Consider the following 27,798-nt stretch of genomic DNA (forward strand, 5'->3'; position numbering starts at 1 on the left):
GTCTAAAGGAAAATAATGGATTTATTGTTCAAATAATACGTAGTTTAAAAGAAACTCTTTGCAAGGAGAAACAGTAGACTGTGTAAATTACATAAAGTGAAGATACAAATATTGCATAGGCGGAAGCTATAAATTAGATATGTAACTGCCTAAATAATCCGTGAACATGGATTCAACCAAATACGTGTGCTTGGTTACTCATTGTGCACGGCTCTGAAGACCCTAGTTTTTTTCTTCTAGCTGTTACATAGTAACTGGAATACGAACTGGCCTGATAATTGAAATTAATTCTAAAAATGATCTATAATTAAAAAATATATCTGCGAAGAAATTGTTTTTGCAAGTAACTTTTTATCCTCCCAGCAAACGATGATCGACGATACCACTGTCACCGACTTAAGACCGGTAACGTTTTTGTAGAAGATTTCAAATTGCTTATCCAAAAGCGTTGAAAACATATGTGTGTTTCTTAATGAGGTTGAATTATAAAAAAACTGATGAGTGATTTAAAGCGTTTGGTAACCCTAAACTTTTTGATAAAAATCAGATCAAAAAAATTTATAGATAGTACTGCCCAATTTTGTATGCGAGAATTCCCGTGAATTAAATAGTTGAATCATAATGGGGAATTTTTAGAAACAATCGCACGATTTATTATCCGAACATTTCCGCTTAAATCTGCTAAATAAAAAAAAACTTGTAGTGACACTTCAGAGCCATTGTAGATATGAGTCACTTTTTTGTAAAAAAAAAGATTATCAAACCAATATATTCAAATGGTATAATTAGCAGACAAAATTTACCATACTGACGCAACCTCATAATGTTTAATAAGTGATATTAACACTGTTGATCACATTTTGAGACCATTTCTGAATTATATGATTTGTGAGTCAGATCTGACACCTAGAAGTGATTTTTATAGAAATACATAAAAATGTACTTCACCTTCTGGAGAATAGAACTGCTAGAACCACTTGTTTTTGTTAGACAAGTTTCATTCACACAGCAAACTTCTTTTACTTTTATCGGGAGTAAGTAAAGGAATAAAGCCTACAGATAATTTATGTATCACCTTGACTATTCTCCATTAAAATTCGACAAAAAGTTTTAAAAGAGCTTTCTACAAAGTCCTAAAAGCAATTTTTATAATAGGTAGCAGACAAGACATTTTTTTCTGCTCAGGCCGAAAAGAAGGAGATAACAAGTCTAAAAGTGGTTTTAAATATTTGATTTTGAGAGCTATTTTTATATACTTATTTTTATTTCTCTACAATAGTTTACACCACAACTGAACGTGTGGAAATGATTTTTCTTTATGATAAAGAAGTGTTTGTTAAAAACAGCTCAAGTATTTAACCAGAAACACTCGGAGAGAAAGTCACGTGTACATTCGCCGACTAGTGGCAACATTTCAAGAAACTAGTACTGTGGCCAATAAAAAAAGGGATGAGCCAATATTACTTCACGAAGCAACGTAAACTTTGATAGCAATAAATCCTACTTTAGCGACTTGTCAGGCAGATACAGCAACCGGATTGAATTTCATAAAATTTACAGCTAAAATTACTGTAGAACCTCAGCTCATCAAAAATATTTGCTTTTAAATTTAAATGGCGAGACGTATGCTGACATGCTTGAGAGATTTATGGAACCTCTGATGATAGTTCATGAATTAGAGAAACAGAGAGACGCACACGGCAATTTATCTTTAGGAGAAATTTATTACATTTTCAGCAGGATGGGGCAATACACACACATGGGTTTTTTCATTAGGTAGTTCCAGTAAAGCAATGGTTAGAACACAATAATCATTATCAATTAAATTGAAAGAAGAGATATTGTTGAATGGCCTTTTAGATTCCCGGACCTATCTTAACTAAGCAGTGTTTTATTCAATAAACAAACAAAAATGCTATATCAAAAGAAGGTTTGCGGGGTACTACTGAAAAGCATTTTTAAGCGTTTTCAAATAAAGCATCACAAGCAGGGGGTTTTGGTACTTTAGTTTTTCACTTATTTTTATTTATTTTTTGCTTCCTCAGATATAGCCATTATAAGGCTTTAAACTATCACCCTGTATAATGATGCCATTTGTCGTAAGATAAAGTTCAAGTATGTTAACTAAATATTTTTTTGCTAAAATATACGATGGTGGAAAAAGTATAGAAACTTTTTAAAACGACGAGTATTTATTTCTGCAATTTATTGCGGCGTACACATAATTAGAACATGAACTAGAAGGATTACTTATCTTTAAACAATATATTTTTAACATAATTACATTTAAGTCTGGGAATTGGGATAGTCACTCAATATTTTTCTAATGAAACTAATCTTTTATAGGCTTGGACGCATGTCTCGAATCATTATCCCTTGAAATATTCATCGTAATGGCATATATTCTTCCAATATCTCTTTGTATTCAAATCGATCGTTTACTCTGTATTTGAATGACTGCCTCTGTCCCAGATTGAAAAAAACCTCCCCAGACCATTATTCCCTCATTCATGCTTTATAGTGGGAGCAGATCGGAATTCCCTTTTTCTTGACAAGAAAGATGAGCTCCGACGAACTCCATTTGAGCATTTCTATTATTCTTTGATAGAGGCCGCTTTTTAATAGCAGTTGTTCGATAGAAACTGGCATTAAGTAAAAAGTTTCTTATCGCGGTAATACCAAATTGATACTCGATTTCTAATTCGTTCAGATTTTTGTTTCTGGTTGATGATGTTTTGATATTATTAAGATAATTTGATCAATTCGAGAAGCGGTTTTACGAGATCTTTTAGACTTCGTCGTGTTTCTTACACCACCGCGATTTTCGTATTTTAAATACATCCATTATATCTATATGTTTGGGCGTATTAAATTAATCTTTAAAACGCTATATTATGTATTGTAGAGAAAATAGTGAATGCCTTAGAACCCAGAATATAAATGGTTTCCATATTTATTTTAGCAATTGGTGTTGACCAATTTATAATTTAATAATAACAAAGTCTATATATTTCAACGTAAACTTTATATTTAAGATTTCAATATTCCTTTATTTTGAATATTTCAACTTGTTGCAGGTTCAACTTGTTCAACTTGTAGAGGGCGTGAAAATAAGCAAGTTTGCGCCATAAAATCCTAAAATGATTAGATTTTGAGATACAGGATGATAAACTTTTAAGGAAAAATCTCATCTTTCACTATAAATTTGACATTAACAATGACAAAAATTCACTGTTTATTACCGAATTCCACACTAAGAGCAAGTAATTTTTTCCTTATATTAAATACCGTCAATATTATCAAATGGACGAAAATTAAATTTTAAATTTTAGCGAGAAACAAATTTTGAACAATGAATTTTATTTTTTTACGCGAAAACGGTATTTTGGAGAAAACAAAGCCGAGAGACAAAATTTACTCGAAATTAAATGAAGATTTGGAAAATATTTTTATTTGAAGAAAAAACAGTAGCGTACCATTTTTTTAGAGAGTTTACTAGGATCTAGGCTGCATGGATACTACTGGTAAAATAAAAAAAATAGATTATGTGTTAAAAATAAGTACTAGATGCATAGAACCTACTTTGTAATTTTCATAAAAATATCTAAAAGGATGTCAAATTTATCGTGAAAAATACATTTTTTTCTTAAAATTTTATCACTGTGTATCTCGAAAACCTAATTGTTTTCAGACAGGGGACAAATATTTATTTACAAAAAATTATTGGACAAACTTGCTTATTTTGAGGCCCTCTACAACACCTCCAAGTTTGAAACTTGAAATTGTGATTCTTCGTTTAATCATATTTCCCTAGACCTATCTCTAGCGGTTTTCGAGAAAAAATTAACTTTGCGTATTTTTTGTTAAAAACCAAGGGGGCAACTAATTGTTAATTTCTAAGCTATTTAAGTTCCTAAAAAGCTCACATATTAAACATCACTTTAAAAGACCATCTTGATTAACTTCCCATAGCATGATTTAATCAGCACAGGATCGTCAAAAATTAAATTAAAATTTTTTATTTACTAAAATGGCAAGACAATTTTCTTAAATGGAACACCTTATATTTTATTTTATTTTTTGAACATTTGAATAATATACAGGGTGTCCCGTAATTAATTGGACATAGGCTAATGTAGGATACCTGACAAGAAAATAAACCGTTTGAGCTCAATATCGCTTAGCAAAATGTTATTGGTTTTCGTTCTACAGGGTGTTAAAACTAATTTTTTACCAAACATTTATTGAAATATTTTGGAATCCACTGGACAGATTAACCTTAAATTTGGCGTACTCTTATTATTTGGGATGAGGAACACGAATATGATATCTATTTTGCCATTGCCACTAGATGGCGCCACATACAACAACATTGAGTGATTAAAAAGGTCATAACTTTTTTGACCTCCCTGTACGTACATTTGCGAGTGAAAATAATAAAACAGCATTTAATTCTAGTCAAAAAAGGTATACTTCTTTGATCTCCAAAAAGTAGACCGTTTTCGAAATAAACGCATTTTTTTATTAGGTTCCGTATGAACACTTAATCTAAAATTTAATTAACAACGATAAAATTAGAAAAGGCTGTTGATTATAATAATTGTTCAAAATGTTCACCATCCACTAGGACACATTGTCTAATTCTTTTATTTAAATTTTGCCTGACTCCAAACAATGATTCGTCTTGGGCCCTGATGGTATTGACTCCTTCCACAATCTTTTGTCACAATTCCTGACGGTTATTTTACGGTTATTTTTATACAAAAGTGATTTCAAGTAGCCCCAGAAATAAAAATTTAATCCCTTAGATTTTTCGGGACTACGCGCAGGCCACGGATATTCACTACCTCTACCAATCCATTTATGAGGATAAATTTCGTCCAAGTAATTTCTGACTTGCAGTGAATAATGTGCCGGTGCAACATCGTGCATATACTAACTGTCACGTCTTAAATTTAGGGGCACATCTTCTAGAAGAATGAGTAGATCATTCCTCAAGAAATTTAGATAACGTTCTCCATTAAGCTTAGCTGGCAATTCAAACGGTCCCACAATACAATCCCCAAAGATACCACACCAAATATTTATTGAAAACTCATGTTGAAAATGGTGTTCTTGAAAAGCATGAGGATTTTCCATCATATTTCCAACATATTTGGTTTTTGGCATTTTTTTGTAAGTTGTTTTTTCTAATTTAAAAACATACACTCATCATAGGTTTTTTTTTTAATTATTTTGTAAAAGTATTTTTTAGGACAACACTGTATTTTTAGGAACATGTATTTTTTTAAATTAAATGACTTACATCGAAATTTTCTGGTCGTTGAATAACTGGCGTACTTATCTCATTTAAAAAAAATAAAAAAAAAACATTGGCTCGTTTAATATTTTTTTTCTCCAAAACGGTTCATTTTATCGATAATGAACAAGAGTACCTTTTTTTTAGCCTAGGGTTCAAGGTATCCAAATTTATTTTTTTTAGACTTTAACATACAGGGTGTTAAAAATATACGCATTAAAGTGTACAACCTAGTCCGCCCCTGGTAAAGTAAACAAGGTAAATGTATATTAAGAGGTCCCTAATAGTGTTCATCACCTAAAATTTTTATTAAATTCTACCGGGTAGTTTAAAAGTGATTTATGAAAAACCAATTTCCAGCAGCGTCCTTTAGGAGGCTGTAACTTCGTAAAGAAGGCCTGTAGGAATTTTTTTTTATAGGAACGTTCGGTATTATTTTTCGATGTTCTACCTGGATCCGAGAGATTTCCCACATGAACCGGGACACCCTGTATAGTCGCGGCACTTAAATTTAGACACAAACGTTATTAAAAGTTTCCAGACCTTTTTCCACTATTATATTGAAAAACAAATTTAAATGGAACTAAAATTTAGTTTGAAAAATATACAGTCAAAAGAAAGTGGTAAAATCTTTTAAAATAGAATAACTATGAACTTCTTGCTTGCTCTGTTCTAAAGCCCAAACTGTTAACCAAAATGCTTTAAAAACTTATGCTTGCTAAAACACACGAGATGAATTATTTTTGTGATTTTTAGAAATTAATCAATTTAACCAACCTTTTTATATAAGTAAGGCTATTTTAGAAAGTTTTATTTGATTTAATTTGTTATAATGCTTATTAAATCTTGCATTATATACGGGTTAAATATTACCATAAATTTGTTATAAGAAAGACACTAAAAATTTTGGTTATAGGAAATAAAAAAATATTGTCACATCCTAATAAAATATTAAATTAAAATGTCTCACATAAACATGTACTGGAACTCTCCACACAACTCTTCTACCTACTATGGATATTTGATGAATAGAGATTGGGGACCACCCTGTGTTTACTGAACTTAAGAAACCGTGAACACAGCTGGTGGTATCTCAGTTTCTTTTCATTACCACGCATCTTCAGGAAGCAGAGATAAAAGTATGGGTTCAGCAAGTGGTCCTGGAAACATCAAGCTAATATAGTGGTAAGAACTTTTTTTTTTCATTCTGCATACCTTACATACAGGTTTACATGAAATGAAGCATATTGTTTGAACGGAATAAATATATAAAATCTAACATAACTAGCGGCATCTGCAAGGTATCTTTTATAGCTCACTGAAAATAGCACTGCAGGTCTCTGCACCGTGGTGTGGTTTATTTTCGTATGTTATGAAATAAAATGTTCACGTATTGTATGTAGACTATAAATAAGTTATAAAGGTGTCGACAGCAGGTGAGATTAATAATAGTTCGATATTATAATCTTATAATTAGAAATATTTCGATAAATACTTATTTATACATCTTGGAATCAATCGATCCTTAAATTAATAAATCAACTCAAATTCAAGTGGCAGTAAATGGTAAATTACAGGGATCTCAGACTGTAGCAGCTAGAAAATGTATAATAAAAATAAAAGAAGTACTATTTAAAACCAATAATAGTTTTCTATGACACTATGACAGTCGAAATATATTTTTTTTGTAATTTTTAAAATGTCTCTTAGGTTCCCAAATATTAGTCTTATAAGAAAAGGTTAGAGGAAATTTTATTTTTAATTATATGAAAATAAAGGATTTTTATGACACCCACAAATAAAAAAAATCAATGATAATGATAAATTAAATCTCTTTATTTAATAAAAGTTAAAATTAATGTGGTTTCTATAAAAAACTTATTGTCATATTAAGTGTCATATAAAAAAAAACATTTTGGCATTTTATTTTTAAAAAATGTCAACTTTCGTATGAAATTTTTAACTGTTTTATTTCTAAGATTAACGGTTATGAAACTAGGAGCATTTAAAAAAATTGTCATTAGGTTTTAATTCATATATTTTTGACATTTGTAAAATTTGTTGTAAATAGTACTCTCAAAATTGCTCCCTTTCTATTTAAACTTTCTCGTATCTACAGTATTATAGCTACAGTTTCCAGAAACCTGTACTAAACATTAAAAAATACTCCTATAGAGAAACATTTTAGAAATAAATTATAAGGTATTTTATTTAAATAACAAAATTACTTAACTTCAAGTTACATTAAATGCTAAACAGCCAGAATTTTTCTATGTTGGGGTAGAAACGTACCATGTTTTTGTATCTATAATTTGAAGGTCCTGTGGATTTCTTCATGCAAAGTTTCATTCAATTTTGAGAAAAAATGTATCTAGCTGTGAGTATGGCGGGTGTTCAAAAAATAAGTCTTTTAACTTATGGTCTAAAAGCATAAATATTTACCAATTAAGTAATTCTGTGAATCTGATTCCCATTTAGTTCTTGGCAAAAGTAAAAACCCTTTTTATAGCCAAATAAGTAATATCAATTTATTTGTTTTATTAATTTTATAATTATTTTACTTCTCTACATAATTGCTGTTCGCTTCTAAGCATTTTTCGTACCGCTGCACCAGCTTCTTTAACCTTTCTGCATAGAATCTCGCTGCCTGAAAGTTAAACCAGTTGACAACGCCGCTCTTGAGTTCTCTTTCAAAACGTTGTCCATCGAGCCACTGTTTCAGGTGCAAGAAAAGGAATTAGCTGTAATTATAGCTCCACGTTCTATAAAATCCCGTAAAAGAACACCCTTTATATCCCAAAAAACGGTAGCCATCAATTTTTGACCTGTGTACGGAATTTGCTTAAAATTTTTCGGTTTTGGTGAAGATAATTGTCTCCACTGCATCGATTGCTGTTTTGCTTCTGGATTGATGTAGGATATCCATATCTCGACCTGGTAACAATGCGAGAAAATAAATAATTTCCAGTTTGTTGGTAACGGCCCAAAAAGTCTCGTCCACTGAACATTCTTGGATCTTTGTGGTGGTCCCACCTTGCACACAATTTGTGGTATCCGAGGTTTTTTTTGACAATATTGTAGACACTGGTGCATTCAAGTTGAGCAAATTGTTCAGCCAGGCCATTAATCAGTAATCGAAGATCACATCGCAGTTTTTGATCCGATTGCAAAACTATTTTGTCAGTCAGGATATTGGGTCTGCATTTTCGCTCTCCCGTTTTTAAAATGATGACACCATTCTGTCTAAGTTTTCCTTCACTCATAAGTATAGATCCATAAACTAGGCATAACTCTCGATGAATCAGCAGCTGACGATCCTTTTGCACACAAGAATTGGATGACAGAGCGCACTTCACAGGCGGCAGAATGTCGCGGACATTGTTGCTTACATGCACGGGCAACCAGACGACTTTTGGAGCGAAAGAAATGATGGCGATGCAGGAATAAAACTGTATTCTGAAGCATCAATATTTAAATATAAACAAACGACCCTTACTCTATGAATACGCCTCCTATAATAAACGGTGAAAATAATGGTTAAATTATTATTCTTAGAATATTAATCTTTAGGCTATACTCTACACTATCAAATAATAGTAGGCAAAGTAGAAAACAAAATTGTATTTCAAAATCGGAATGCATAAAAATGAAACAAAATGATCATAAATCTCAGTTTAAAAAACGTATATAATGAATTAAAATATAGATGACATGTTTCGCTTAATGAATTACCCATCATCAGTTGAAATGTGGGTGGGTAGTAAAGAGGTTCTTACCGACTTATTAACTTTCATCACTTCGATCCATCATAATATAATTACTTTTGAAGGGGAATCAGGTAAGAAGCTACCTCTCTTAGATTTGCTTCTTCAAAAAAAACTTCAACAATGCCTCCTTCGAAGTTTACAGAAAATCGTCATTCAGTTTTACTCAAATTCTCTCCATCAACACAAATTTGCTTCTTTTAATCCTTTATTTTATCGCCATTTTAAATTACCTCTATCGAAACCTGCCTTTTTAAAATAATACAATATAATTAAAGCTGTAGCTTCAAAAAATAGTTTTCTTTTAGGTGATTTATGTAAACTTATCCTCCAAAAAATAACACTGAACCAAATTTTAGATGTTTAAGCTACTTTGGTGGTATTTCCCAATAACTAGCGAAATTTTTTACCCCTTTTGTTACTATAGCTTTTAAAACAACTAACTCACTAAGAAAGACTAGATAAACCAGACTCTTTCGCTAACTCTGGTGTATATTGCCTACCATGTGCATATTGTTCTGCTGTTTAAGTAGGACGTATAAGATAATGAGTGTACTAGTGTAGTAGGATAATGAAAGTACACTAGGGTACAAGACCACCTTTAAAAGTCACAACTTGTTTCAAATTACATCAAGGTCTTTTTGAGCAAAATGGACGAATTCTTTTGTCATGCATAAAAGTTGCTCCCAATTCAAGATTTTTTTTTTGTTTCTCTACTTTTAGCTGATAATATACATCAGCTACAGCCTCTGAATACTTAAATATAGTAAAAACAAAGTTTACTGAATAAAATAGTTTACATTAAAATACTATGTATTTTATTCAGCAAACTTTGGTAAAAGTTATAACTGATTTAAATCAACTTCCAATAAATAAAAAAATATATTTTAGGCAAAACTATTTAAGCCGATTCCACAATAAATTTCAAATATGTTGACATATCTAGACTAAATTAATAATACCAAAAGCAATAAATATACATGTACAAAGGTAGATAGTTTTAACCTTGACAAATAAATCTGCGATTTTGCCCACTTACATAAGCCGACCACACAGTTTTATCTGTCCAAATTATTTCTAATTATAGACCAGTGCCGTGCGTCGTCGGATAAAGTGCATTTTTAAGCAAGCGGTACATGTGATGTTGGTTGCTGTATTGTGCATTTTGGCAGCTCGAACGTCCGCATCGATTCGCTGAGTTGTCAGCTTTTTGTTATTACATAGAAAATATCGATTTGCATTTTACTTTACATTAAATTATTGAAATGAAATATTGAATTAGAGTGTTCCAAAATTATTAGGTGTATAACGAACATAAACAATAATTTCAGTTCCAAGGCATGCACACGTAAGAAAAAATTTGCGATCTAACGCACGCGCCCTTATGGCTATATATCAAGCTGTTAATTTATTATTTTCAGTAATAAATATTCATAAACTCAGAACACTATAAGTCTATATCTGCTTAATTTTTTTTAAATTTTCGAAAAAATCTTTAATCAACAAGTCAAGGAATAATTTGAATTTAATAATCTGTTTTTTCAAAACCTATATTGGTTTTCGTATTACTAAGTCTACCATTCTTGGGATTTGAGAAAAATTGTGACATTTTTGCTTCATTTTTCGATCTGACAAGAGCCTTTCATTGTTTTTTATTCCTTTTATTTTTAAGTTTTACAATTTTCATCCTGACAGTATTAATATGCTATTTGGACGATAGAGCTGAGTATGTATGTTTCAATGATCATCAACAACAAGACGGAACCATGGAGTTTTCCTGGCTCCTGGACTAGGACCTACCCTTTTTCTTATTTATGTAAATTATCTTGTCCATTGCCTGATATAGTATTGCTTCTCTTTGCTGATGGCGGTATAAATGGCAGAGTTTTCATATAAGTCCGTTAATTAATGGTACATGGAAAAATCACAGCTTCTTTATGCATAAAATATTACGAGTTAACCATATTAACTGCGATAAAGAGTCATAAAGTTTAGAATTTGTTTTTTTTTTGATAACCTCGAAGAAATTTTCACAAAATATGGAGAAAATCGAAGAAAAATCTTTTTTCGTAAAGTTTTGATGTAAAATGTAAATATATCTATTTAAGATATCATATGTAAGATATGTCTATGGTATTTTTGGTATTTCATAGTCACTGTTTTGGAGTATTTGAGTTTAAAATTATTCACTGCTAATATGGTATCATAAAACAATTGGATAATAAGATGCGGTTGCTATGAAACCTCCTTGTTATTTGGTTATTAATTGTCAAATAAATTGAAATTTTCGCTTTTTTTTCTGAACAACAATTTCCAAACACAATTTTTTTCCAAATGCAGAAATGCGAGATATTTTGCGCATACGCGCAGGAATTTGAAGTGCCCTTAGACGATACTGAGAAATGTATCCAAAATGAAAATGCCTGATTTTAAATTTTTCAAGAATCTTTACGACAGATTAGAGAAACAGGTACTTTTCGTCCTAATCGGAGTGACACAGGCTACCTGATAACTTTAACTTCGGAGAAAGAACGATACATTCTGGTCCTCGTAGCAGAAAATCGGAAAATCAGCAAAAGATTGCATGCAACTATTGGTTTAGTAATTGGAGTAGACAAGTCATCTATTTGTAACATTTTTCACGAGTAAATGCCGACCCCTTGAAATAAACATGTGTGGGAATTTTAATTGTATTTATTATCCGAACACTATTTCCATTTAAAACTACCAACCAATTTAAACGACGAACTGTACTGTGAACTTATACAAACTCGTTTACTAAATTTTCTCGTCATACCTTATGATTTACGGCTAAATTTATATATTTTTTCAGTAAGATGGACTGTTGCAGATCAGAAGTAGGGAGTCCTTGGCCAACCCGATGTTCGGATTTTGATCCGCTTGATTTATGTATGTGGGGATATATTTAAACGGTGGGTTTTGTTTGAAATTAGATTCTTCAGTAAAAGAACTATTAAGTGTATTGAATTAATCGGAAAATAATTTGAAAACTTATTGTCAAAAACATTATTAATTTTTTTAATGATGTTAAAATGAAATAGCTACCACTTATTCATTTACAGCATGTAATGTGGATGTTGGCTTCCTAGAAACCTTTTCTTTTTTCTTTTTTTTTCCTCCTAATTTAATTTAATTTTAAATAAATAATAAAATTAGCTTTTTTATGTATTATTCAAATATACTTATTTAAAAGTATTATTTACTAGGTAAAAGTTGTAAAAAGTAACCAATATTTTTGATAAAACTTGTGCACCGTATAACTTCAAAACATTGAGTGATTCCAATATAGTGTAATTTTATCGAAGTTATCAAAAAAAATCAAAAATAAAAACTTTACCGCTTTACAGCTCAGTTAATAGCGACTCTTGGGTATAAAAAAATATAGTATTATCTTCGACTTCTATGTTAGAATAAAATTCTGGTTTGTTTGGCTAACAAATAGTCATTCATGATTTTATATAAACAATTTAAGTATACTAGTATTAACGTATTGAAAACCTTAAAAGAGGTGTGCTCAATAAAACTTTGAAACCAAAACTGCATATGGGGGATTGAGGAGAAATTTCTTTAACTGCTTGACATACCTATGGATTGGCTGAATATTTGAAATATTTGATCTAAATATTTGAAATAGGCTTTTCGTGACGTTAACATTAACTTCCAAACCCTTATCATGATGACTTAGGTGTTCTTGCAAGAACCTTAATTGCCAATCTAAACTACGAGGACATAATCCTGCTTTTTTGAGTATGAATTGTCGCTATCGAGCTGTCATTAAAAATAGATATACAAATATCCGTTACTAATTATTATGTTATTATCCTAGTGGGAATCATTGCTGTAAAAATTAAATAAAAATGGTTTTTAGTATTTACCAAAACGCTATTTAAATCTGTACACGTGCACTTTAATATTGTTTTAGTTTGTCCATTGGTGGTGAAAATATTGGCAGAATTTTATATTCTTAATAATAACAAATTCCAGAAACGGAAAATTAAATATGAGGTATCACAAGCATTAACATAATTAGATTTACTACAGTACCATTGGCTGACATTTTGAATGAAATCCAGTTGAACCTTAATTAGCTTGTCTTTATCAAATGAACTTCGAAACTTAAACTTCACTTTTTCTCAGATTCTAGTTTGTCTTGTGACTTGATGTCTTTAATTTCTTGGAGTCACACTTGATATTGGCCTAACTTGAGAGGAACACGTACAGTACACATGCAGTAAAGAATTATCAAAAATAATGTGGCTAATTAGGGCACTTACAAATAACGCGTCTACACCAACTCGACAAGACCATTTTGCACCATATACCGGACATATTATCCTAAGACACAGAAAATCCTAAGCTGCAGACACCGCAATACAGTCGTATCAATATGCTCGGACAGCAGAACTGCTATTAAGGCTATTACAGCCGCAAAGGTAAGCTGCAAGCTTGTACTAGAGTGCATAAAAGTCCTGAAAAAACTGGTGCAGGTTGGCTGCAGGGTCCAGCTCGTCTGCATACCTGGCCACGCAGGTAATGAGGAAGCGGACTCTCTTGCCAGACTGGGATCCACGAATGTGCCGATGGGGCCGGAACTTATTATTGGTATCGCCAAATGCGTAGCGGTCGCGTCAATGAAGAGTCTGCTGGACAAGTGGACCCACCGAAGATGGACTGAGTCCCCTTGTATGAGACAGGCCAAAGCGCACATAGGTGAGCCCTCTGCCTGTCTCACCAAAAATCTACTACGCCTAAAAAGACGCGAAATTCGGCTAGTGACAGGTCTTTTAACCGGTCACTGGCACTTAAGAAGCCATCTCCATACCATCGGTATTGCGGACAACCCGGAACGCCGATGGTGCTGTGAGGAGGATGAAACCGTTGACCAGGGAGTGCCCAGCACTCACGCGCGCCAGGTTTAAATACTTGGGTAACACTTTCAGTGTACCGAGTGACTTTAAGTCCTTCAGACCAGAGAGCCTTATCGGTTTCTCTAAGGCCGTCGGGCTCTGGTAACCCCCGGTGGGGCATGACGGGTCCAACAGGAGACCTATATGCACAACTGCCTTGGCAGCCCACTGTTTCGACAATTTCAATTTTATTTCACAGGACATATAGTTGCACTTTTGAATTGTAAACTTAATTCTCATTATTTTTTTTAAAATACAGAGGTCTGTACGTGTTTTGGTTGGATTGGTGTTTCGTGATTGTTATCGTCAGCATTTTGCTTTGCTTGGAATACTTATTTTTCCAACCCTCTATATACTGTCTTGCCTACATCAAAGAACAAATTTCTGAGTTTTTATTTCTTAATGAACAACAAAACTGATTATTTTTGCAAAACAGTTCTCTCTTAAAATGGCGTTATATTATAAATGCCAATATATTCGTTTTAAAATTTCAGATATCGATATCAATTGGGGTATCAAATGGCCCAGTAATGAGAGGGTGTTTTAACATACCCGACCATAAATTTACACCAAATGGGCGTTGAAAGGCACCTTGAGAGGATTTTTAATTGATCTTCTTGATATGAATATTAAATATTGGAGTCGGTCTATCTATATAGCTCGACCAGTATGTAAGCTTTCAAAGACTATATGATTTAATTACATTTGAAAGTGCAATAAAGTAACATTAGGAGGTCATTGTATTTTTGTAGAAGAAAAGATTCATTAAGTGAAGAAAGGACTTTTGCCAACATTTAGCCTCTTTAAGAATTAAATATTAAAAATACCATCACGTGTTATTGACTTTGCGAGTTTTGTTTGGAACTTATCAATATCTCTTTAGTTGTAAACTAGCTCTCATACTGTGTACCGTGTAACCAAAGTACCAGCATATCCTGAGGGCAAGGCGCCAAGTTTAGTGGCGCCATATATTTAAAAAAATAGGCAATTTTAAAATATATTTGTTTATTTCTTTTCATGCCTCATTAGCAATTTCTGACAAAATGTTAATGTTAATTCATTTGACTCTAGCTTCAGGGTTTATATATTATTTGCACGTAAAGTGCGTGACAGCTTTCTGCTCGCAGTACATTGAAATAGTAGGTTCTAGGAGTATCTAATTGACGGCTAATTGTGCGTGTTCTTGTTGAAGAACTTTTTGTATTGCTTTGACAACTGGTTTTAAGCGTTCAGGTTCCACTATTGAATTCCTTTATGCATTGCCCTTTTGCAGTCCTTGCTATTTTACGTTTATAAAAATACGATAATCGGGGTATCATTCCGGTTGGCCAACCCAGTCGACTCCTTTTGTATTTCTTTTTTTTTTGCGCTTAGCACAATCATATCAATGTGAAGTTGACCCAATCTCCTAAATCTTGATAATAAATTGCCAATCAGCAATAAAATAGTATCCATATACACTGGTGGCCAAAAGTAGATTGATAAATTCTATTTTTATGGATATATTTTATCTGAAGCAAAGGAAAAACCGGTTGAGCTTATTAGTGTTCAGGAATGTGAACAACATAGTTTGAAGAAACAAATTCCATAGATTTTTATTGCTTGCACTTTCTCTCAATATTTTTTTTATCAAATTCCAATAATTTTGTTTGACTGCTAGGTGGCCAAAATTGGATTGACAAACAACATATTTATTCAGTCTCTGAGTTTTATGCGTTGGTTTCTGTTGATTTGACTTTCCTTACTATTAGTTTTGAAAAATATTCACAATGCCACGTGGTATAACTTTATCAATCGATATTAAGATGCGAATAATCGACGATTACCGGAAAGGGGTTAAACAGGCGGATATTGCTCGAAAATTTTCTCTTTTGAGGGCAATAGTAAGTCAAATAATAAAAAAATTTAATCTCCGTGGAAGTGTTGTTCCTCTAAAAAAAACTGGCCTACCAAAGAAGACCACTAGTCGTGTTGACAAATTAATTTTGAAAAAAGCAAAACTTGACCCATTCGCAACTTCAAAAGAAATCAAGCTGCATTTGGAAGAAGGTGTGGGTTCAGTTAGTTGTCGTACCATTAGAAGGAGACTTCAATATAGTGATTTAAAAACAAGACGCCCTGCAAAGAAACCACTGCTAAGTTTAAAAAACTACGCTGAAGTTTTAAAAACTTACGCTGATGAAGTTATGCCACTCATCCACTACTTTCAACATGATAACGATCCGAAACACGCATCCAAGGTCGGTAAGCAATGGTCGGTAAGCAATGACCCAAGAAAAAATTAATGTTATCAAATGGCCGTCACAGTCACCGGACCTAAATCCGATCGAGAAAATTTGGGATTACATTGATCGTCACATCCGATGTAAAAATTTCAAAAATAAACAAGAACTTTTTGAAGCTTTGAAGGCATCCTGGATATCCATCGACACGTACTATATTGACAATTTAATTAGGTCAATGCCCAAAAGGTTGGTGGAAGTGAGAATAAATAGAGGCTATGCAACGCATTATTGAATAAAACCCCTTAAATTTTCTATACTTATTTTTATTTTAGTAAGCTTTGAATTTGTCAATTTAATTTTGACCACTTGAAAATTGTTTAGTTTATTAATTTTTTTTTATAAAATTGGGTATTACGAATAAATAGTTTAAATATAATTAAACATTACAAATAGGCTCCATTGTTTTTTAATCAGGTACTGTCCCACCTAATTTATCATTTCCTAAACCGTGATATAAACAAATTTGCAAATAAGTAGTTGTCAATCTACTTTTGGCCACCAGTGTATTTCGCAAATTACTTCAAAAAAGAAAATGTACCTTACCTATACTAATAGGATCTTCTAAAAAGGTAGTTAGTAAGAAAGATTAATACATGTTAAAAAAGAAAACTAACACTGGATAGATACTTTAAAAAAGGACAAACCTGGCAATTTATTGGCATTTTATTACTTTAAAAACAATGTATGCTTTATTTAATTTAAAAACTTCTTTGAGAATTCTCGTACTTACAAGTCTACGACTATCATTTTGGCAAAACTCACTTTTCAATAAAAGAGTCTTTAAACATTATAAATAATTCAATAAGCAAATATTCATCCAAGATTCATCTTTTTATTGTATTTGAGAGATATACCCTTTACATCTATGCTTTATTTACCGGTAATACGCACATATAATTTTGGCAAACACTTATTTCTGACATAACTGTTAGCTTATGTCAAATAAAAAATTCATGCAATATATTGAAAAATGGTGTGGTTCTTTTTCTCCTATTAAAAACTATTTTTAATGGTGGTTGAAAGTTTTATGATGATATATATATATAATATAAATAATAATAGTCATATAATATATGACTGGTTTAAGTAAATGCTTAAATAATTACCTATAAAATTGTAAGATAATCAAATGTATTTATTTATTTATAAAATACAAAAGTACAACTTCATAAATATTATCTAGGCAGTGTCTATTCGAGGATATATCTGCGCCTAATTGTATCAAAAGTATTAATTATGAAAGTAATAGTTTTAAAACTACCTCTACAACATTTAATTATGATGCTCAACTATGCTAGACAAGTAGGCATTTACAAGTAACTAAATATAGGAAAATTCCTTTTTCATAATAATCAAATCAAATACATGAAATTATCACTTATGCAATTTTTTTATATTTATTTATTTTTTTTTTAGTTTTAAGGACAAATTCCTTGAAACTAAGTTAATAAGTCAATTAACAATTTACTTTTGGTTAGGGTAGCATTATCTTCAATATATATTTTTGAGCAATTAAGAGAGTGTACAGGATAGATTCTGATACTGCATCTCAACAAACTATGCAATAATTAATAAGAGACTCTACGAAGTCTAAATAGATTGATTTTATTAAAATAGCGGGCGATATGTTTCTTAGTTCATAATATCCCATTTCAGAAATTTATCGAAGTATACATCAAGATACGAGGCATGTCCAGAAAGTAAGTGTACTGAGCCTGTCACGGCGGTAGGGAATTGTTTTTCCACATGTTGGCTGCACTGCCGCATAGCGTGATTTCTCCCCTCCACAACAAGACCGCTTCGAGGTCAGTACGTTGAGAACTATAGACGCAGCAACACGTTTAGTGAGAAATGTCAATCCAATCTCCCGCCAAGTGTGAAATACGCGGCGTTATCCGTTATCTCGTTTGGAAGGGATTAACTCCGGTTGAGGTTTGTAATGAGGTACAAACTGACTGGAGATGAAACTTGGGTTGCCCACTACACACCAGAAACCAAAAGGCAGTCTCAACAATGGCGTCACACCTCTTCACCCTCTGCCAAAAAGTTCAAAACGACAATTTCATCCAAGAAAATCATGGCATCCGTGTTTTGGGACTGTCAAGGCATAATTCTTATTGAATATTTGCCTCAAGGGGAGACCATCAACGCTGCAAGATACTGTCAGACCCTAAGAAAATTACGGAGGGCAATTCAGAACAAGAGGAGAGGCATGCTGACAAAGGGAGTCTGCCTGCTGCACGACAATGCCAGACCACACACAGCTAACGCCACGAAAAACCTGCTCGCCTCGTTTAAATGGGATGTCCTGGACCATCCTGCGCATTCCCCTGACCTAGCACCGTCAGATTACTACCTCTTTACCTCCCTGAAGCTGCACATGGGTGGAGAAGTGGACGAAGGGATTGGCGAGAAACTACTTTGAGGAGGGCATCAAAAAACTGATACCCCGGTACACCACCTGCATTGAGAGGAATGGTGACTATGTCGAAAAATAGTTTAGATATGTACTAATGTAAACAGATATTTTTTTTGTTCAAATAAAAAAATTTATAACCTATAAAAATTTAGTACACTTATTTTCTGGACATGCCTCGTACTTGCCAGGCGTAGCTTGTCTTACTAAAGATAAAATAAAAATGAAATAGTTTTTATTTGCAAGCTTATTAAAATTAATAACAATAAACAAACGCTAATTAACATTACTAGTTCATCATCTAGTTCACTAAGCTCTTTGAGGAGTTTTTAGTTGTTTTTAGTTGTTGTTGAAAAGTTTTTGACGCATAAAACATTTGGGTGTGCTCGTAATAATAAATGAATTCTTAAATTGGACAGAAAATATTTAAGATGACACTACAACGATTTTGCCAAGATGAAGTAGTAAAATAATATTAAGGAAACGAGATATCTAAGAAAATTACTCTACATGGAAAAATAAATATTTAGTATTAAATGCGTTATTTATTTTTAGCTTCTTAACTTATTTTTGAATAACTGTGGCCTATTAATATAATTACAAAAAAATTGCATTTTAAAATAAGAAAATTAAGCAGAAGTAATTATATAATAGAAATTTAAATAAACCGTGAAAGAAAATATTTAATAATTTATTTTTCTGCATAAGTGCTCGCCAACAATCGTTTTTTCAACTCTTATTATCTTCTTAAGTACCACGTTTTCTTTTAACGTTGGCTATCATTAGAGCTATTTGCACCTTATCCATTGCTTTACTGAAAAGCAACGTTGTACTAACATTAAACCATTGCCTGATATTTTTGATGCCATGAAGTACGCCTACGATCTGGGCCTCTTTTGCCTTTAATTTTGCCTTCTATTATAAGCTTTAAAAGTATACATTTTTCGTTTTTCAAAATGTGGCCAAAATACTCAAGTTTACGTTTTTTAATATTGAATAAAATTTTATATTTTTTTATTCGAATCTTGCACAGACTTCTTGCATATGGTCCCATTTCTCAGTGACCTGGCAGCCCAGATATTTGAATGAAGTGACACGTTCGACTTGTTGGCTATTTACTGTTAACGCTCCCCTAATATTTTTCTCTTCAGTTATAAATTTAGTCCTGTCAACATTCAGATTAAGCGCAAATTTCGAACCTTCTGAGATGCAACCCTGGCGGACACCTCTCCTTATTCGAATCTTTTGCGACAGTTTGCCATCAACTCTTATTTGAGCCGTCTGACTTCAATAGAGATTAGCCATTATCTTTAGATCTCGGTCATCTAGACTAAATTATTTAAGACAATCTATGGAGCTTTTCGTGTTGAACACGATCAAAAGAGCTTTCTCATAATCAATGAAACATGCGTATATTGGCACCGGTACGTCTCTAGACCCTTGAACCAAAACCTGAATGCTAAACAAGGCTTCTTTCGTATCAAAACCTCCTCGAAATTCAAACTGTGTATTACCCATGAAGAATTCGCATTTTCTGTATTTTCAGTATTTGACTCATGAAGCTGATTAGTCGGTAATCACCACATTTCTTTGCTGAGTGCTTTTTAGGCAAAGTAATAAACGTTGATTTCAGCCACTCAGTCGGAATTACACCGCTTTTATAAATCAGGTCAAAAAGCTTAATCAAAGTATTCAGGAACTCCTCATTTTGCATCAGCTTTAAAACCTGCGTGTATATTTCATCTTGCCCTACGGCTTTTCTATTTTTTGCTGAAAATATTACATGCTGTACCTCTTCTGTTGTTATATCTACACCTTCGTCAGAATTCTTCTGGATGTTCGGATCGCTAATCGGTAAAAAGATTTTCTATGTAGTTACATCATTCTTTAAGTTTTTGGTGTCAGGTATGATTTTGTCTTGTCTATAAGGATTCCTGCTTGTCTTTAATTAAATAATCATGCTGCTTGCTTTATGCGTTTATGTAAATTAAAAGTAAAAATACTATTATCCTGATTAATAAAAATTTTGTTCCTAATATTTTGTGCTCGATTAGCGTACTTCAGTGTATTCAGAGTCTCCATAAAGTCTCTATCACTAGGATCCACGGAAGCTATCATCACAGTCTGACTATCACCATCTAAACTATCTTGTCTCGTAAAAAGCCTCGTAAGCTTTGAATGTGCAAGCCTCCCTTGGTCTCAAAGTCATTGGATATGACATTATCTTCCTCTGAAGGTAGCCTTTGTTGCTTTACATGAAGTTTGAATGTCGCATGTGATCCTGATGGCTGGGCACATGCTGGGAGAGAGATCACCTAGTCGTAGATATTACACGAACTCTAAGGGTTTTCGACACGAAATGTGTCACTTCGATAATATTTGACTATCAAACACAATTGATAGGGGGCTGTTTTAAAAGTGTAGTACTACACGAGTAAATTCTTAGGATGCGTAAAAGTCTTTCGGCTCCTTAAAACTATTTTATATTTGTTTAATCCGAACCAGTTCCAAAAAACGCATGACCCTTTCTTACCAGAATGAATAGTAGAGCCTCTACCACCAATTCCATTTGGACCATGATTTAAGTATACACACATGATAATAAACTTATTTCTCTATACACTTAATAAAATTATTGTCCTGAGATGATGAAGATTTAGAGCTGTTGCTGTAAAATGGATGAATGACAACATGAAATAGGAACAAGTATATTTTTATTTGTGAGCTATTCTACTAAACAAAAAATTTCCGTTGGCAACATAGCCTGACAAAAACCATCTAAAGCCGAAAATCTTGGCACCGATGAGGCCCGATCTATGCTTTTTGCATAACATCGATGCACGGCTAAACGCGATAATTTTAGGACCTCAGCTGTTCGTTATGTCCACCCAGTCTACGGGACACTCGTTTGGTTTTAGTGGCCAGTGAATCAGTCTTTATAGTAACCTCTGCTTGGCCCAATTTCCATGGGCATAACCCTTTTAGTGTTGCTTGCCTTCTAGTGCTTGATCGTGAGAAGTGTATGGCCTTTTGTTTGTGGATTCATTTTTATTTGCTTTTTTTTAGTTTATATTTGCACCAGGTGTGTATGCTGAAAATCAACTTATTTAACCGAACGATTCTATATCCTTTGATCTGTTAAAAGCATTATTCTTTGTAGTTAGTGTTCCACATGAGAGGTGAACTAACTCTTAAAAGTTTTGTTTTTTTGTTTTTAATTATTATTAACGATACGTATTCTAAGGCTTAAAAGGCCAATATTTATTTGCATTTGCATTACGTAAAAGCTGATTAGATCACTTAAAAAATCGTTTTCAAAATTAGACGACACATTCTTAAACCAGTTGGACAAGTACCAAAATGTATTTTTAGCCTCGCGTGGTCCTTTAAAAAACCTAATTAGTGAAATTTCTGGTAATTTGAGGCTAGGAAATTTAGGTCAGTAAAGTAAATGATTTTTACAGGCTGTTTAGATAATAATGGAAGGAATGTATTTCTTACTAAAGTACAGTTAGAGTTTCAGCAAAATTTCTATTCTATTGCTAATTTCTTAGTTTGCCATTATGTTATATATAACATGTATGAGCACGAATTTGTGCTATTTCTTTTGTAAATTTACGTGAAAGGATTATGATTTATTATAGAAATCAATTATTTAAAATAATTAAATGGTCTTGATTGAATGAATTTAATTGGCAAATATTAAAATAGTCTGTAATACTGAATTTTTAAATACTTATAGGATTATCGTCATGATATTTTTTACTTTTGCAGTTTTAGTGTCTAAAATATCTATTATTTACTTCATTCACTTTTTAAAGGTCTATACCATTAATACTTTGCTTGATATCCCATTTTATGTATTTTTCTTATAAAAGCTTGTCTAATAACATTTATCATATAACTGAAAAAATTTTAAAAACGCACTGATCAAACTGATTTTTTTTATCGTTCAATTTCAGCTTTTTAGATTTTTTCCAGCATGTATTAAATTTAGTATCAAATTTAACGTTATTAAGGTTTTCTTTTGATTGTCTTACATAAGGATGAATAGCCCCATATCAACTCTCCACACTTATGTTTTCAGCTTTTCATGTTTATAGTTTTCGATTGATTTTGTATTGAAAAGTTAAAGAGATAACATCATTGAGAATACTTTTATTTTTAAGTTATATGTGTCTATATATTAAATTTCTAAAAACATTTTTAAACAGACAAATTAAATAAAATTGGGATTTTCTTAAAATCCTCGGACAAGTCGATTTTGTTTTTAGATCATTCCAGGCATTTTTTGACATCAAATTTAAATATACAAGTATTGCAAAAAGTGTGACAAAAAAATATTTTTTTTTCCTTAAATGGAACTTCCTATAGCGGGTGACACAGGAAAAAGAGAACACTTAATAACTTTTTTACTTTTCAAGATAAAGAAATGAAATTTGGTATATTCATAGAATAGTTATAAAAGCCTCTTTTGACATTTTCAGTTGTTCTCCATCACTTCCTGTTTAACCGGAAGTGACACTAACATTCTTATTTTAAATGAGACACTTGGTATATTATTACGTATTTCGATAGAAAATGATATTCTGAGAAAAATGACGCTGGATTTGCTACTTTTTCTTTTATACTTATAGAAAAAAAAAATTTTAAGTTTTGAAATAGGTTTCCTTAAATGCGTTAAAAGTTTTAATTTTTAGTCAAGTAACAACGGCAAAATAATATTCATTGTATTTTATGACTTTAATCTTTTACGTCCCTATTTAAAATTTCCAAACCAGTATTTTTGACATTTACTTTATTTTTTTAAATAGCACCTAATTATGAACGCGACAAAACGCAGCCTCCTATTTAAGAAATCAAAGCCTTTCAATAATTAAATGCGTTTATTTATGTGACTTATTTTTTTTGTTCTTATGGGCCTATTTATCAAACGACCTGAAAAACTAACCATATCAAATAATACAGAAAAAAATCTGCATTTCAAAAGTGGTTGTTCCCAATAACGTAATATTTAAAAAAATGCGTAATATTTAAAAAAGTGCCATAATTACTGGTTGGATACCTACATAAGACCTAAAAAAGTCATAAAAGCCCATGAAATCTATTTTTCCGTGATTACTTGATTAAAAATTAAAATTTTCAGCGCATTTAAGGCGCCCTATTTCAAAATTTAAAAAAATGAGTTTTTTCTATGCGTATAAAACAAAAACTAGCAAATGCAGCACCATTGTTCTCAGCATATAATGTTCTATCGAAATACGTAATAACATACCAAGTATCTCATTTAAAATAAGAAAGTTAGTGTCACTTCCGGTTAAACAGGAAGTGACGGGAAACAACTGAATGATATCTGAAACTGAATGTCAAAAATGCTTTAAAAACAACCATCAATATACCAAGTTTTATTTATTTATCTTGAAGAGTAAAATAGTAACTAAATGTTCCCTTTTTCTAAGTGTGTCACCCGGTATATGTTTTCATTCTCGAATTCTTTGACATTTGATAATTCTGGACATGTTTTAGATCTATCTTCAACACTTATTACACAAAATAATAACGTTATAATAATTATAAAACTTTATTGCAATATAAATTGACAAATTCGACCATTTGAAACATTCAAAACATTCGACATTCTTAAAATCTATTTTATCAAATGCTGGAACTAGTTACTATTAACAGCTCTACAGTACCCCAGACGATGGATAAATTCTTGCTGTACATTTTCAACTGTCTGGAGAATATTCCTAATTATATTAGAAACGATCTGAGGGTATCAAGCGTGAGCGGCTTGTCTTTGGACATAAACCTAAAAAAGTAGTCCAATGGATAAAGGTCGGGTGACCTAGGTGTCCGCTCTATTAATCTACGTCTGTCTATCTATGATCTAGGAATCTTCTAACAATCGCAGCATAGTGGTGAGGTATCTTATTGAAATCATAACTTTTGGTTTGGCATATCTGGGTTATTTTCATCAGGATTCAGTGCGCGTCTACTAAAAAGTCTTGATAACCCTGTCCTGTCAAAGTTCCTTCAAAGAAGTATAGTCCTATTACTCTATTATTAATAATCCTGCCTAAGAATGACTTTTCCTAAACCCGTTTTCAGGTGGACAGTACCTAAAATTATGCCTATTTAATTGTCCATTCTAACAACAAGATGCCTCATCTGAAAAGCTTATCTGTTTTTGTTATAATTATTATTTTTTTTGATCATAATCTCGGCAAAACTCGTTTCTGCTGGATCATCTTCTAGTAGCTAGTAGTAAATCGCTACTAAGTAATTAAATTTTTATACTGCTGCCAATTTCCGTTCTCTAATAATACATCAGTCGCTCTATGAAGCGTGTTATCCAAAGCGAGCTGACTACTTGAGAGGTTTGGATTTTTGTGCAATGGAGCCAGAATATCCAGTTTTTTATCATTAGGAATGTTTTTTTATCAATCCTTTCCACCCTGCCAAGATTTTTAATAGTTCCAGTCTTTCCCTACTAGCCTTAATTCTCCTGACTTAAATCTCTGTCCGGATATTTGTTGTTATGATTATTCGTTATGTGTTCCAGTTTTCTCACCACAGACAAGAATAATGTATATTTCGATTCTCCGAGTCTCAGTTAAACGTATTGGAAATGGTCAATTAACAATACAGTTGAAACTTTTAAATAATTGACACTTATTTGAAGACTATGTCAAATAATTAATAAATTTAAAGGCAGATATTTGGAATGATTGATTATACATAAATGGTTATAACTGGTTTGAAATTCTGTTAATGGCGGCCACTTCCAACATTTAATAAAGTAAATTTGAAGAATGTGGAATGTAATTTATCAATTTATATTGCAATAACGTGTTTTTATAATTATTATTTAAACGTAATGATTTTGTGAATAGTTGTAGATAAGTATAGGACATTATACATAAAAGCTGTCAAAAATAAACAGCAGGTTCCAAAAAATGTTGTTTCTGTCACACTTTTTGCGACATCCTGGATTTTTTAATTTGATGTCAAAATTTACCCGATCCAAAAATAAAATCGACGTTTCCAAGGATTTTTCAAAAAAAATCTCCCTTTTATGGAATTTTTCCGTTATTAAATTACATTCCTGTGTATGACTAAATTCAAAATAATTGTGATGAAGGCCCTTTCAGATATATCTTTAAACAAATCTACATATATACTGCCATAACCTCTATGGCTACTACCATTTAAAATCATCAGGTATTAACGATATTTATAATTATACTTTTACAATTTACAATTTAAGAACTACACAAGCAAAAACACACATTAAATAATTTTTTTCACTTTTAATATACAGGGTTACTGGTAATTCGATACATTCCTTTGGAGATATGATAGGGGAGGGGGTAAGAAGTAAATTGAACCCTAATATGTATTATGCAAAAGTTGATAGTTTTCGACATATTTAATTTTTTCTGTTTTTCTTCAAAATGTAGACCTTAGTGGTTTAAAAGGCAGTTTCCAGAAAATCCGCTGTATATTTTTTTAACTTTTTAGGCAAAATACATGCTCAACACAATAGTGTTACGTTTGTAATGGCAAAAGTCCCGCAAATAGTTGTAACCATAGGTAAATTCTCAATGCAAAGTGTTTTTTTTTTTCTTAAATAAAATACTACACTTTCTAGTGGATATTTTTTTAAAAAAAATTATGCTACATTCTTCAAAATTTCCTTAAAACTTCCTTATTACCTAAGCTAGCTCACAGGATACAAATGCTTAAAAGTTAGGTGACACGGTTTTGTATTTTTATTATAAATTGTAAAGTAACGCATTTATCAGTATTTACCTTTACAAATCTTGTTCAAAATGAGAGCCTCTATTGCGAATACAGGCTCGGCAGCGCCTTCTCATTTCAGTCTTTGTTGTTCTAGTTGTTATGGTATTCCTGATCTGCTGGGCAGCGTTGGTTATTCTTTGGATAAGATTTTCTCGGGTAATTATTGGGGTTGCATAAACCAGTGCTTTCATTTAACCCCATATGCTATAATCAAGCGGGGTTAAGTCAGGGCTTCGTGCTGGCCAAGCTATTGGACCTGACCTACCAATCCAACGATTCGGGAAACGTTCATCCAGGAACTGCCGAACTGACCGCCGAAAATGAGCTGGACAGCCGTCATGTTGAAATATCATTCGTCCTCTAATGGCGAGAGGAATATCGTCAAAAAGATCTTGTAGGTCATGTCGTAAAAAATTTTCATAAATATCCCCGTTTAAATGGTCTGGGAAAAAATGTGGTCCTATTACATCCCGGCCAATAAGTCCCATCCACACATTTACAGAAAACTTTCTTTGAAAACTGGTTTCTCTTGTTAAACGGGGATTTTTTTCGGCCCAAACATGAAGGTTAAGAAAATTTGTAATGTCCTCATGACTAAACTTTGACTCGCCCGTCCACAAAATGTCGGTTAAAAAAGTTCTATTGTCTGCATCAGAATTTATAATAAATCTGCAGAATTCTACCTTTCTTATCGGGTCCCCTTCTTCCAATCCTTGGACAGGCGTATAATGGTAAGGATGGCTTCCCATTTGCCGAATCGTGGACCAAACTTTCCATTGCGATGATCCTGTTTGCTGCGCTACGGCATTAGTGGATGTGGTTGGATCGTCTTCAAAATGTCTTAATATTTCCTCCTCATCTTCTGCTCGATATACGCGAGGAGCGCCAGCGTCACCTCTTCTTGGTTTTACGGATCCAGTTTCAGCGATAGCTCGGTAGGTCGAAGCGAAAACACGGACATTTGGAATGCGGCGGTTCGGAAAGCGACGTTGGTATTCTCGGCGAGACTCCGCGGCATTACCATTGCAAAACCCATAAACAAACATAATATCTGCGTATTCAGCGTTAGTAAACGTGGCCATAGCGCAGAAACCAATAGAATACCTTCTTTGAAAACACGAGAAAAATATACTCGAAACTCGTAATTTAACTACTTTCCACAACAATTATTGCTGTCAGACTATCTACACATCAAATTTTTAACAATAAAATTAAAAAAACAAATTGTTGCTATAGTACTTAAATACCATAGAAGTAAATACCACTTGGCATTTTTCAAGTGCGTTCCTACTATTAATAA

At 32.4% G+C, this 27,798-nt stretch overlaps 1 protein-coding gene across 1 annotated transcript in view; it reads left to right on the top strand.

Annotated features, from left to right (window-relative positions):
• The window catches only part of LOC126736800 (DNA-directed RNA polymerases I, II, and III subunit RPABC3), a 222,198-nt gene that overhangs the window by 173,879 nt on the left and 20,521 nt on the right, over nucleotides 1–27,798 (top strand). The gene's annotated exons all lie outside the window — the stretch shown is intronic.

The sequence above is a fragment of the Anthonomus grandis genome, chromosome 5 (assembly GCF_022605725.1).
Source record: "Anthonomus grandis grandis chromosome 5, icAntGran1.3, whole genome shotgun sequence".
Classification (NCBI taxonomy): domain Eukaryota; kingdom Metazoa; phylum Arthropoda; class Insecta; order Coleoptera; family Curculionidae; genus Anthonomus; species Anthonomus grandis.